This window comes from Crinia signifera, unplaced genomic scaffold (genome assembly GCF_055691185.1).
Source record: "Crinia signifera unplaced genomic scaffold, ASM5569118v1 HAP2_SCAFFOLD_104, whole genome shotgun sequence".
In the NCBI taxonomy this organism is placed as follows: Eukaryota; Metazoa; Chordata; class Amphibia; order Anura; family Myobatrachidae; genus Crinia; species Crinia signifera.
Genome location: NW_028141998.1, coordinates 16733 through 30340, shown reverse-complemented (window position 1 = coordinate 30340; position 13608 = coordinate 16733). Strand labels below are relative to the sequence as shown.

At 48.4% G+C, this 13608-nt stretch overlaps 1 protein-coding gene across 1 annotated transcript in view; it reads right to left on the bottom strand.

Annotated features, from left to right (window-relative positions):
* The window catches only part of LOC146051636 (uncharacterized), a 42864-nt gene that overhangs the window by 15344 nt on the left and 13912 nt on the right, over positions 1 to 13608 (bottom strand). The gene's annotated exons all lie outside the window — the stretch shown is intronic.

Below are 13608 nucleotides of genomic sequence, written 5' to 3'. Positions count from 1 at the left end.
GGGGGGGGTGGAGCTGCCGCGCTGTTGTCAATGTGACTGACGGTGCAGGCAGCCCAGCAGCGGGAATGCTGCCGTGTAAAACTAAAAAACAAAAAAAAAAACTTTGTTGGGATTGCCAATCCCTGCTGAAAATAAAAAGGTGCTCCAGCTTCCTGCAGGCACCAACCAAAAACTGATTAGCTACAAACGGAGGCGGGGTTATATGGCAGAGGAGCCGTGCATCCTGGGAAACCTGAAAGCTTGGCTGATTGGTGCCACGGTCCTCTGAACAGCCTACAACCCCAATGTTACCCTGTGGGACCATGGAACCCGAAGAAGAAATTTTAACTATTCAACATGTAGCCCATATAGGGCCAAATGTAATAAAATGGGATTTTGGTACCTACCGGTAAATCCTTTTCTCTGAATCCACAGGGGCCACTGGCATTCACAACGGGTAATAGAGCTTGCTTGCTGGGAGCTAGGCACACTTCTAAAAAAAAACCACTTAAGAAAAGACTGGCTCCTCCCCTCTATTACCCAGTTAGGAATTTTTGGGAACGAGAGGAGATAAAAACAGAGCGACATGAAAACATCATACAAACTAACTTAGAACAACCATAAACCGGAACAAAACCAGGCAGATCCCACGAGCAGGGTGGGAAGCCAGTGGCCCCTGCAGATTCAGAGAAAAGGATTTACCGGTAGGTACCAAACTCCCATTTTTATCCAGCAGGGGCCACTGACATTCACAATTGGGAGGTTACAAAGTCAATCCGCTAGGAAGGAAAGCTCGATGATTACTGCAAAACAAAACGTCCCACTGATGTGGAAGCCGAAGCAAAGGTGTCAAACTTGTAAAACCTAATGAAAGTATTTACCGAGGACCAAGTTGCAGCCCTGCAAAGTTGCAAAATAGAAGCACCCCTGTGCGCTGCCCATGAAGTGCCCACCGCTCTTGTAGAATGGGCCGTCAAAGATGAGGGCGGTCTTTTCCCCGCCTGTGTATAAGCCATCCGAATAGTGGAAAATATCCACCTGGCTAGGGTCTGCTTGGAAGCAGGCCATCCCCGTTTAACTGTGTCATGAAGAACAAACAAGCAGTCTGTCTTACGAACTGACAATGTCCTGGCCACATAAATCCGTAACGCCTGGTTGACATCCATCGTTGCCCACTCTCTAGATACCGCACAAAAAGCAGGCACCACGATAGGCTGGTCTACGTGGAAGGAGGAAACCACCTTAGGTAGGAAAGTGGGATTCGTCCTTAGTTCTGCTCGGTCGTCGTGAAAAATCAGATACATCGATCTACAAGAAAGAGCGCCCAAATCAGATACACAACGTGCTGATGCCAATGCCAAGAGGACGAGGGTCTTCCAAGACAAGTATTTGAGATCCCCCCTTTTCAGTGGTTCGAAAGTAGAAGATTGTAGGAAATCAAGGACCAGATTGAGGTTCAAGGGCTCCCATTGGTGAAAAAAACTGGGTCTGGGCCCTTAAGACCCCCTGTCGGAAGGTCTGGACCTCTGAGATCTGGGTCAACTTGCACTGAAAAAGGATGGACAATGCCGATACTTGAACCTTCAAGGTACCCAGGCGAAGGTCGGCATCCAATCCCAATTGCAGGAACAACAAGAGTCTAGATAATCAAAAAATCCTGAAGGGCCAATTCTGTTTTGCGCACCATAGTGCGTAGGCTTTCCAGATACAGTGATAGTGGGCTGCAGAATCTGGTTTGCGTGCCCTCAACATAGTTGGAATAACTGATACCGGAATTCCCTTGCTTCTTAATACATTGGTCTCAACAGCCACGACGTCAAACGTAGCTGTAGGACTTTGCAGTGTAGAAACGGACCATGGGAGTAGCAAGTCCGGTCGCAGAGAAAGCATCTACGGTTCCTCTATCAGCAGATGTTGTAGATCGGAGAACAAGCTGCTGCGGGGGCCAGTACGGCGCAATGACAATTGCCTTTACTCTTTCCCATTTTAACACCGGACCTAGAAGCGGAAGTGGTGGAAACAGGTAAACCAAGCGGAACTGCCACTGAATCGTGAGGGCGTCCATCGCTAGCGCCGCTGGAACTCATGTTCAAGAGAAAAAATTTGGCAGTTGACGGTTCGGGCGTGAGGCCATCAGGTCCACCTGTGGCGTCCCCCACCATTTGATTAATTGCTGGAAGACCTTTGGATGTAACGACCATTCTCCCGGGTGGAGATCCTGGCGACTTAGAAAGTCGGCCTCCCAGTTGTCCACACCGGGTAGAAAGACTGCTGTTAGAATGACGTTGTACCTTTCTGCCCAGTGCAGAACCTTGGAGGCTTCTCGCATTGCTCGACTTCTTGTGCCCCCCCGGTTGATTTAAGTAAGCAACGGCGGTCGCATTGTCCGATCGAATCTTGATTGGATGGTCCCGCAAGAGCGTCTGAGCGCTCAGCAATACATTGAATATTGCATGTAGCTCTAAGACATTTATGGACAGGCGGCTCTCCCAGTCCGACCACTGACCCTGCAGTTGAAGGTCGAGGACTACCGCCCCCTAACCTCTGAGACTTGCATCCGTGGTGAGGAGCACCCAGTCCCAGACTGCGAACCTGCGACCCGCCTTCAGGTTGCTGGAGATGGTCCACCACAGAAGGAACGTCAGACTCTGGGCGGACAAGTGCACCGTTCGGTGAATGTAAAGGTGTGACCCCGACCACTGGCTCAAGAGGTCCCACTGTAACATTCTGGAATGGAGACTACCGAATTGCAGATCTGGGAAGGCCGCCACCATCTTCCCTAACAGGCAGATACAAAGGTGAATAGTCACCTGTCTGCGTCGCAATACATGAGCTACCAACACCTTGATGGAAAAGAATCAGAATGGTAAGAAAATCTTTTGGCAGTTCGTGTCCAGGATCAAGCCCAGGAACTGCAACCTTTGTGAAGGGACAAGTGCTGATTTTTGGAAGTTCACCCTCCATCCGTGGCTGACAAGCATCTGGTAAGTCTGGTTGCCATGTTTCAGTAATAGGGAGACTGACGGGGCCTTGATGAGAAGTTCGTCTAGATACGGAATGATCGTGACCTGCTGTACTCTGAGGGCCATGATCATCATGGATAGGACTTTCGTAAAAGACTCTGGGCACTGATGATAAGCCAAACGGCAGGGCCATGAACTGGAAGTGATCCCTGCCCACCGCAAATGGGAAATATTGTTGATAGGGAATACATATTGATAGATGGAGGTAGGCATCCTTTATTTCCAAGGACACTGTGAGGTTATCAGACTCACAGTAAGACTGTAATTATTATATTTTATTATGTGTAGTGAATAATGTACTTTTTAGTCCGTCTGTACCCTGTTGTTCTCCGTAGATGTCTCTATTCCCCATGTGTGTGTGTATTTCCAGAACCATAGTATTAGACTGTATATCATATAGTATTACACTGTATATCAGATGTTGTTACCCATATATGGTGAGACAGGAAATACCCAGGAAAGAAAAAAAGTGTATAATTTCACCAAAAGGTTATGTCCACAGGGTGTGATCCAATTACCCTGCTATTTACAGGAGGGTTATAATCTTCACAGGGGGTGATCAGCACACATCGCAATCAGCTGGTGTTTGTTCCTTTTATTGACACTCCTTTGGTGCCTTTCTGGACTCTAGTAGACACTGTGGAACCGGACACAGCAGGTGGGCAGCGGCAGATGGACAGCTGTAGCTTGAAGTGGGGGATATACCTGACTCTTGAATCCCCCAATCCGGACCCAGTGCAAGCCCACTGATGGTTCAAGCGCTGTGGGAATTTAGAAGGTTTTAAAATGACTTGTACACATGCCAGCTCCTCATGTTAGTTGCAATGCTGGCTAAGAGGTCATACTCTGCCACGGGATCTTGTGGAACACATAGTCTGCCCGGGGTGGGCATCCTACTACGCTATTGTGTGGAACATCTGATATCACTGCTGTGTAGATAAGTGATAGTTTTGTGACTTGGAACGGTGATGCTACGAGGACTGCCATTTTGGACTGCTACCTGGATGTTTCTATGCTACATTTGCCTCTTGTTCCTGTCTTTATCTACTTGTGTGTGCTGTGGAAAAATAAACCGTATTTTGGTTTCATCTGCTCGGTGTCTGAGTGATTGAGGAACCCGTAACCTCACAGACACCATAAACTTGCCGGTTCCAGGGAGTGAATTACCAAGTGAATGGACTCCATCTTGAAGCGGTGGTAAACAATTGATAAATTCAGGGATTTTAAATTCAGGATAGGTCTGACGGAACCATCTGGCTTCGGCACCACGAAAATGGTTGAGTAAAATCTGTAGGGATGGTACCGGGACTACAACCTGAGCGTCTAGCAGTTTTTGTACTGCCGCCAGAAGAGCCAACCACTTTTCCCAAGCTGTTGGCAGAGAGAGCCAACCACTTTCCCAAGCTGTTGGCAGAGAGGTCGTGATGAACTATCATGGAGGCCGTTCCGTGAATTCCAGACTTCCTTTATTAGCTGTCGAATCCAAGTATCCGTTGTCGTGCCGTTCCATTGAGTGTGAAAGTCCATAAGACGAGCACCCACCTGCGACCTTCCTAAAAGGCCGGAAGCCTATCATACCACTGGCTTTGCTGGCGATTTGGTTCTTGGTGACGTGCGGCAGGCTGTGCTCTGCCACGGCCTCTTCCGCCCCTGAAGCCCTGTGAAAAACCTCATCCTCTGCCTCGAAAGAAGTGCTGTTGAGGGTAAAAGGAATTGAAGGACGGGCCTGTGTACTGTCAGCGAGCCAAAAGCGGTGCTGATGGAAAAAATGCTAACTTCCCCCCAGTGGCATGAGATATCCACTTATATGACTCTTGGCCAAAGAGGATGCCCCCTGTAAACGGCAAACCCTCAACTGCGTGCTTGGATTCCGCATCTGCCTTCCAAGAGCGGAGCCAGAGAGCCCTGCAGGCAGCCACTGCGTTAGCAGAGATCTTGGTTGAAATCTGGGAAGCTGCTTCCTGGATATGGTCGGCTAAAAGTCTAAGTTCCTGTCTGGGAGTACCTGCGTCCAAACCAACTTTTAGCTGTTCAGCCCATTTAAAAACGGCCTTATTGACCCATGCCGAGACAATAGCTGGTCTTAATTGAGTACCTGCCACAGTGTAAACTACCATCACTGTGGATTTCAGCTTTCTATCTCATGGGCCCTTTAAGGAAGCAGCTCCAGGAACAGGAAGCATGTTTTTTTTCGACAGGCGGGACACCGAGGCATCCACCGGTGGTAGAGTTTCCCATTTAGTGAACGAGGAAGCCTGATAAGGATATACAGTAGAAAAACGCTTTGGAATTATGAAACACTTATCAGGAGATTTCCAGTGGTCCTGGCTTGGAAATTGAAACACTGCCTTAGAGCATGGCTCTTGACTGAAAATATCAAACTCCTGAGGTTCCTGTATGGGATCCTGAGGTATATTTAGAACCTGGCGTACCGCTTGGATAAGTGACTCTACCCCAGAACTTACTGGTTCTGGCTCCATCTGGATATCCTCATGGACCTCCTCCCATTCTTCCCCCTCTTGAGGACAAGCCTCATTCACAGAATCATCAACAAGTGGGAGAGGCCATTTGGCCCTAACGGTCAGTCTTAGGGGCCGTAGTGAGGGTTGTCATTAAGTGATCAACTGATTTTGTAAGGGATGATGCCCATGCTGGCTCAGCCCGACGGCGCTCTGCCAATTCCACCCTGACCGATGGTTGGCTTCTGGCCAGGGTGCTGAAGACCCGGACCCAAACTTTTAAAGAAGCTGGGAAGGGCTGCACTTAGATCACTCTAGAAAGTGAAAAAAAAAAAAAAAAGAGAAGTAAAAATAATATATATAATTTGTGCAAGCTAATTTGGAGCAGTGCTCCACTGTGTCTAGCTCCCTCAGGCACAAAAATCTAACTGGGGGGTTGCTGAGGAAAGGAGCCAGGCTTTTCGTAAGTTTTTTTTTAGAAGTGTGCCTAGCTCGCAGCAAGCCAGCTCTATTACCCATTGTGAATGCCAGTGGCCCCTGCTGGATGAAAGAGAAATGAAGTATATAAATGTTCTGTATAATATATTGCATTTATTTGTGATGTTGTGCATTGGTGACAGTGGCTAGGTTATTCATATTGTGCATGTTTGTGTAAATACATTGGTGGAACAGTGTAGAATAGCCTCCTGAGGTGTTTCAATGACAGCTGCCAATCAAATGCAGCTGACAGGGGCGCGTGTTCTCGGCGGCAAAAGAGTCGCAAGGGCTGAGCAGGAACCCAGCTGTCCTCGAGACCTACCAGCTGACCCTCGGGGCTGACTATAAAAGGGCTGTCCAAGCACACAGTTGGTCAAACAGCTGTTCGCTCCTTCCAGTACTCACCTCCTGAGCTAGCCAGTGCAGCTGTAGACACTGAGTTATAAATAGCGCTGGCTAAGGTCTGTGGGGAGAAGTTGGGTAAGAAGTCCTAGCAAGTGCTTACCCCTCTGCAGACTCCACTGCCAAGGGCTATAGACATTACTGGTAGACTGAGTTAGCGAGGAGGGGGTGGGAGTGTGAAGGCACCTGCATAGTGAAACAGCACTGAATCGATCAGGGGAGCCTCCACTAACATTTATTTAGGTCTTCTGCTTTCATTAGCTGGTGATCTATCCACAAATCCAGGCCATAACCGCCTGCCCCACTCACATTCAGTTCAAAATAATACAGAAATCTAGCTAAACTCATAAATATCACATGGATCGCATCACCCTCCAAGTCACTAAAATGTGCCTTATTCAATGTACGCTCTGTTTGCAACAAACTAACATCAGTCCACGACCACTTCATCTCTGGCAACTTCGACCTGCTGGCCATTACAGAGACCTGGCTCACACAATCAGACATGGCCTCCCCTGCAGCACTGTCACATGGTGGTTTCCACTTCACTCACACCTCCAGGCCTGGTAATAGTAAAGGAGGTGGGGTAGGTATATTACTGTCCCAGTTGTGCACATACACAGTCCTACCACTGATTCCATCGCTCACATTGACATAATTTGAAGTTCACTCGATCAGTGTTTTCACCCCTGTCTCTCTGCGGGTCGCAGATATCTATCGCCCACCTGAGCTTCCTAAAGAACAATTTCTGGAAGATTTATCTGTCTGGCTCCCACACTTATCTTCTGACATCTCCACCATCTTTATGGGTGATTTCAATATTGCTATTGATAATCCACTTTCTCCTCATGCCTCTAAATACCTCACCCAATGGTCTGACTCCTCTACTGACACAGAGGGCAACTGCCTTGATCTTGTATTTACCAGGATATAAACTGTTTCTTAATTCACTTAAGCTGGCCATACACCTACAAATGTATCTTCAGATCTGGCCGGTTGGAACAAAAACATTGTTATGGATGAGAGCAAATGACAGTTGACCAGTTGCTTGGATATGCTGGAAAAATTACAAACTGTCATTCAGAAATTACCAGATTTTTGTTCCAACCAGCCTCTGAAGATAAATCTGTAGATGTATGGTCACCTTAACACTCCATTAACCCCTTGAGTGGTGGGTATTGCTGGGGCAGGATAAACCTACCAGGTTTGTCCTGCCCCAGCAAAACTCACCACAGGTCGTCAGAGGCTGCTCCCCCTCCCCTTTGCTCAAGCGTTAGTACGCCGGAGCTCCCCTGCCCCAGCCGCCTGTCAGTGTGATCACACAGGCGGCAGGCTCAGGGATGTTTCGCGGCTGCTCGGGAGGACTCCGGTGCCTGAACTCTCGAGTCCCCTCCGAACCTGCCGCCTGTCAATCTCACTACAACTAATGGCGGCGGGGGGCAGGGAGCTCCGGCGTACAATTGCCAGAGTTGAGGGGGGTCGAGGGGACATTAGAGTGGCCACTGGGGGGTGCCCGGAAAGGTGATGCGCCAGTGGTGCACACCTGGACACCACTGGTGCACACCGTCATTTCAGTGGTATGCCTGGAGATTTTCCGGGACAGCCGGCTGCGGCAGCGCAGCTGAGCCCGAGAAATCTCCGGGCATAAGACTTAAGTGGTTAACTCTCTCTGATCAACCTCCTCCATTTCTCCAAACTCTATAATACCAAAATCATGCAAGCCTCCGCTAATCCGCAGAAATACTAATAATGCTGATCCACCTGGCTTGATTTTCATGCATACCTTGGTATTTGTGTGTGGCTGCCTGCTAGGCCTCTTGGTATATAGGTATCCTGTCTGCACTGAGAACCTGCCGGTTACAGTCTTGTTGCAGTAATGTCTCAGTCTTGTTCAAGTCCTTAGTATTCCTATGAAACTCATAGTATTCTGCTGGTTCCTGGTTTATTCCATATTCCTAGACATTCTCAGATTCCTAGCTAACAACTGTCTGCGTATACTCCATAGTTCAGGTTATTCCAGCCTGTGTCTGAGGAGTCTTGCAAGTGCAAGCATACCTGCTGTGTGTCTAAAATCCTCTATGTAGCAGAGAATCATTACTTCCAGTCTGTGTTCAGCTTCTGTGAGTACCAGCAGCCTCCCCACACATGGGGCCTTATTCTAGTTCATTTTTAGAGGCAAATTCCTTCTTACCTGGACAAAACCATGTACATTGCAGGTGGGGCAGATGTAACATGTGCAGAGAATTAGATTTGGGTGGGGGTTTTCTTCAAAATAAGAGCTTTATTGCAGTGTTAAAATAAAGCCGTCAGTATTTCCCTGCACAGAAACAAAATAACTCACCCAAAGCTAAATCTCTCTGCACATGTTACATCTGCCCCCCTGCAGTGCACATGGTTTTGTCCAGCTAAGAAGGAATGTGCCTCTAAGAGTGAACTAGAATAAGGCCCTTGGTGGGGGAGGTCGCACCTTTCAGTACCCTCTGCTGTTGGTATTCTCACAGCACCAACTGAAGCTCAAGGTCATGTCTCGAGATGGTATTGGTCAGGCTGCCAGAGTGCAGGCCTCATCCCATACTTACTAGTACTGTGTATCTTGTTGTTTGTCTGCCTCATGGCAGTTGCTAGAGTTTGTCTGCCTCATGGCAGTTGCAGTTGCATTTGGTGTCAAAAAATCAGGAATTTTATTCTGAGGAGGGGCATGCTATTTTTATTCATGTGCTGTAAGCACATGAATATATATTTAATAAAAAAATATATATCTATCTTTTTTTTACACAGCAGCCAGCAGGGGGCGCCAGAGCCAAGCCGCTCATTAGATATTCATATATTAACTGCACCCGATCGTTACGATCGGGTGTAGTGAATATACGCGGTCCCCTGCTGGCACCCCCGGGGGGCAGCATGTGCTGCCTGGCACCCGGGGAGCCCACCTCCCCCCCACAAACGTTCTGCGGCAGGCAGAGAGACTTCCATCTCTCTGCCTGCCACCGTCCTCAGGCTCCCTGCGGCGTTCGCGTGGGCATTATACACAGGGCAGCGGCATATACATGTGGGCATTATACACAGGGCAGCGGCATAAAGATGTGGGCGTTATACACACTGGCAGCAGCATATACATGTGGGCATTATACACAAGGGCAGCGGCATATACATGCGGGCATTATACACACTGGCAGCGGCATATACATGTGGGCATTATACACAGGGCACTGGCATATACATGTGGGCATAATACACAAGGGCAGCGGCATATACATGTGGGCATAATACACACTGGCAGCGGCATATACATGTGGGCATTTGATAGCGTTATTAACCCCCCCTTATACTTGACTATATGTTTATAAATGATTATGTTTAATCATCTGAGATTATATAGCCTTTAAGAATCCATTTTGTCTGGGAAACATTTAGCCTCTGTATTGAATAACTGTTTCTGCTAAGTCTATGAAACTGAACCTAGAGGAAGTAGCAAGTTTAGTGCTCAAAGGAAATGGCCGACCACAGACTGTATGAAAGAGGAAGAAGCAAGCTGGGTGCTTAAAGGAAATGGCCGACCACAGCCATGTATGCCATGAAAATAGCTTTCTTTAGGAAGTAAACCAGTTCAGTGGAATTTTCCAGACAGCTCAGCATCAGGGTGTCACAAGATAGCTTAGATCCCACCCCAGTGATACAAGACACACACTGGCAGCGGCATATACATGTGGGCATTATACACACTGGCAGCGGCATATACATGTGGGCATTATACACACTGGCAGCGGCATATACATGTGGGCATTATACACAGGGCAGCGGCATATACATGTGGGCATTATACACACTGGCACCGGCATATACATGTGGGCATTATACACACTGGCACCAGCATATACATGTGGGCATAATACACAGGGCAGCGGCATATACATGTGGGCATTATACACAGGGCAGAGGCATATACATGTGGGCATTATTCACAGGGCAGCGGCACATACATGTGGGCATAATACACAGGGCAGCGGTATATACATGTGGGCATAATACACAGGGCAGCGGCATATACATGTGGGCATTATACACAGGGCAGCGGCATATACGTGTGGGCATAATACACAGGGCAGCGGCATTTACATGTGGGCATAATACACAGGGCAGCGGCATATACATGTGGGCATTATACACAGTGCAGCGACATATACATGTGGGCATTATACACACTGGCAGCGGCATATACATGTGGGCATTATACACACAGGCAGCGGCATATACATGTGGGCTTATACACACTGGCAGCGGCATATACATGTGGGCATTATACACAGGGCAGCAGCATATACATGTGGGCATTATACACACGGGCAGCGGCATATACATGTGGGCATTATACACACGGGCAGCGACATATACATGTGGGCATTATACACACGGGCAGCGGCATATACATGTGGGCTTATACACACTGACAGCGACATATACATGTGGGCATTATACACAGGGCAGCGACATATACATGTGGGCAGAGACACCATAAAAAGTGACAGTGTGTAGGAAGGGGGGGTGTCACCCCCAAACAGGTTAATGTGATTATGTCTGATTATGAGAATCAGATATAATCACATTAACCTGTTTGGGGGTGAATCCAGGGGTAAATGACAACCCCTGGATGTGTCAGTCACAGGGGAAGGGAGGGTGAGAGAAGCAGCATTGGCGGGCGCGTCTTCTGCACATGTCCCCCACCACCCGCCCGGCTATATTACCGATTAATCAGCTGCCCGCCCGCCTATATAACTGATGTATCAGCCGCCCGCCCGCCTATATTACTGATGTATTATCATCCGCCCGCCCGCCCTCCATCCTATATTACATACCAGGCGCCGGGGATGGCTGCTACTGCTGCCGCCGGGGAGATGTGTAGAAGTCGCGCCCGCCAATCACAGTGGCTGTGGAGGGGATGCGCCGGCAGTGATTGGCAGGCGCGTCTTATGCACATCTCCCCGGCGGCGGCAGCAGCAGCCATCCCCGGCGGCTGGAATGAAATATAAAGAAAAGCAGGGACCAATCGCACTGGAGAGAATTTTTGAAATGAAATGTATGACCCCTCACTTGTGGTATAGTACAAATTATTATAGATACTAACAAGAGGGTGTGCCGCCACTGGACATCAGATAATGACAGAAAGACGGTGGACAGAAAAAGGAATGTCTCTGTGTGGCGCACCAGAGAAAAAGGATTACATAAAATATAGCTTTTAATTTATTATTTTCTAAAAAGGAGCGAAATAAAAACACAAATTGACACATACATACACAAACATGTATTTAAAACGGGATAAAGCTATCCCTGCAACGTGAGACCCCACTGTTGCCTGTACCTTCCAAATAGTATTTATATTTGTATTTTTAATGTAACAATTTTCTTCAAAATAAATGCTTGGTTTTATACTGTTGTCTGTTTATTACACATGGGCATTGGTGGTTTGCAAATATGTTTCTCTGAAGTGGGTATCACAGTTTATTCGTTGACACTCACTGTGTCAGTAAGTCAGTAAATCTGATTATTAGTATTCCTCTGTGATATACCAGGGTGGTAGAGAATTTTTACAGTCACTGGCTGTGATTTTAATAGTGTGTTCGGGGTTTTAACATATATACATATCCCCCGTAATTCTGCTGCTGAGAAACGAGACCCGAAGCAGACTGTGGTCTGTCTCCTGGTATCACGTCTACGACGCAGTTTCTGTTGGCCGCCAGTGACTAACACGGAGGCTGCAACACCGGGGAAAGGATACCACCGGGTGTGCGCCTAAGTTAGCTGGGCACAGAGGTCGCGGTCACGGACGTCAAGTGCCGCGCCTCAGGTTCAGCCACTACATAGTGCGATGCACCACTTAAGTACTAAGCCCTATCTAAACAGATCAAAATGCATTCAAATTGGGGAAGGGAACAGGGGGTCAAACGGAGTGTTTGGTCAGCGCACACTTCACTGGGGAGCTTCGTCAGGACCAACCTGGAGCGGTGGCCGGAAGCTGTTTAAATACCTGTACCGCTCATGAATATGCATGATTGGTTCATCAGGTGGAATTACTCGCTCGCACCTGTGTGCGATGTCACACCTTTATACACGTAATGGTCTATTTTTCTATCGTTTGGTGTGTTTAGTTGTCATTGTCTCAAGGGTATGTAATCCCAGAGTAGTGTTCCCCCTAGGAATTATGGGGGGGCAGGGCGCTGGTTTGGCGGACCGGGCACGCCGACGTCACGGCGGGGGACGTGCCCGGGCTGCCGCGTCACGGCAGGGGGCGTGCCCGTGCCGCCGCGTCACGCTAGGGGGCGTGCCCGGGCTGCCGCGTCACGCTAGGGGGCGTGCCCGGGCCGCCACGTCACCCCAGGAGGCGTGCCCGGGCCGCCACGTCACCCCAGGAGGCGTGCCCGGGCTGCCACGTCACCCCAGGAGGCGTGCCCGGGCCGCCGCATCGATGAAGGGGCTTGCCCGGCCATGACTACGTCACTGAGCTGCCGGGACGTAGCCATGGCCGGGCAAGCCCCCTTCAGCGATGCGACGGCCCGGGCACTCCGGCGGGCAGAATGCAGGCTGATTTAGCGGGGCGCTGCTAATGGGGCAGGGCGCATTTTGCCCTTTAAAAATCGGGCAGGGCGCAGCGCCCCGCTAAAACAGCCTAGCGGGAACACTACAGAGGCGTATGATACGCTGAGGATCCTTTCCCGCATCAGTACAAAAGAAATACAATAAAATAAAATGGATATCTCCCAATGGATCTCTTGATTGTTATATTGTTTATTTGCGTACACACCGGGCAATTTCATCCTAGGGTACACACCAGGTGATTTTTATTTTGTGTACACACCATGCAATTGCTTCCGATAGTACTTGCCATATAATTTGGCAACGATGAGATTTTATTATTGTCAATGAGATTTATTGACATTAGTCAATTTTTAAACAGAAGAGGAGGAAAATGAATAAGTAAAGTTTCCTGAGATAACGGGAGGTTCCTTTTAAAGAATAATCACAAGGATTGGGTCGTTTAACAAGTGCTACATAGGAGTGTATAATACAATGAGTGTCAGCATAGTGACATATACATATAATAGGAACGGTATTCCATAGATTCCAATGAAATATTTCTAAATGCAAATAGGAAAAACAGGAATTGAAAGAGGGGTCCATGTGGTAAGTATGATTGGTGCAGATAGTACCAATAAGGTGACAACGACGTGAAGCCAGACCAGCAGACATAGGATCTGCTGGTGTGTTGCTATCAA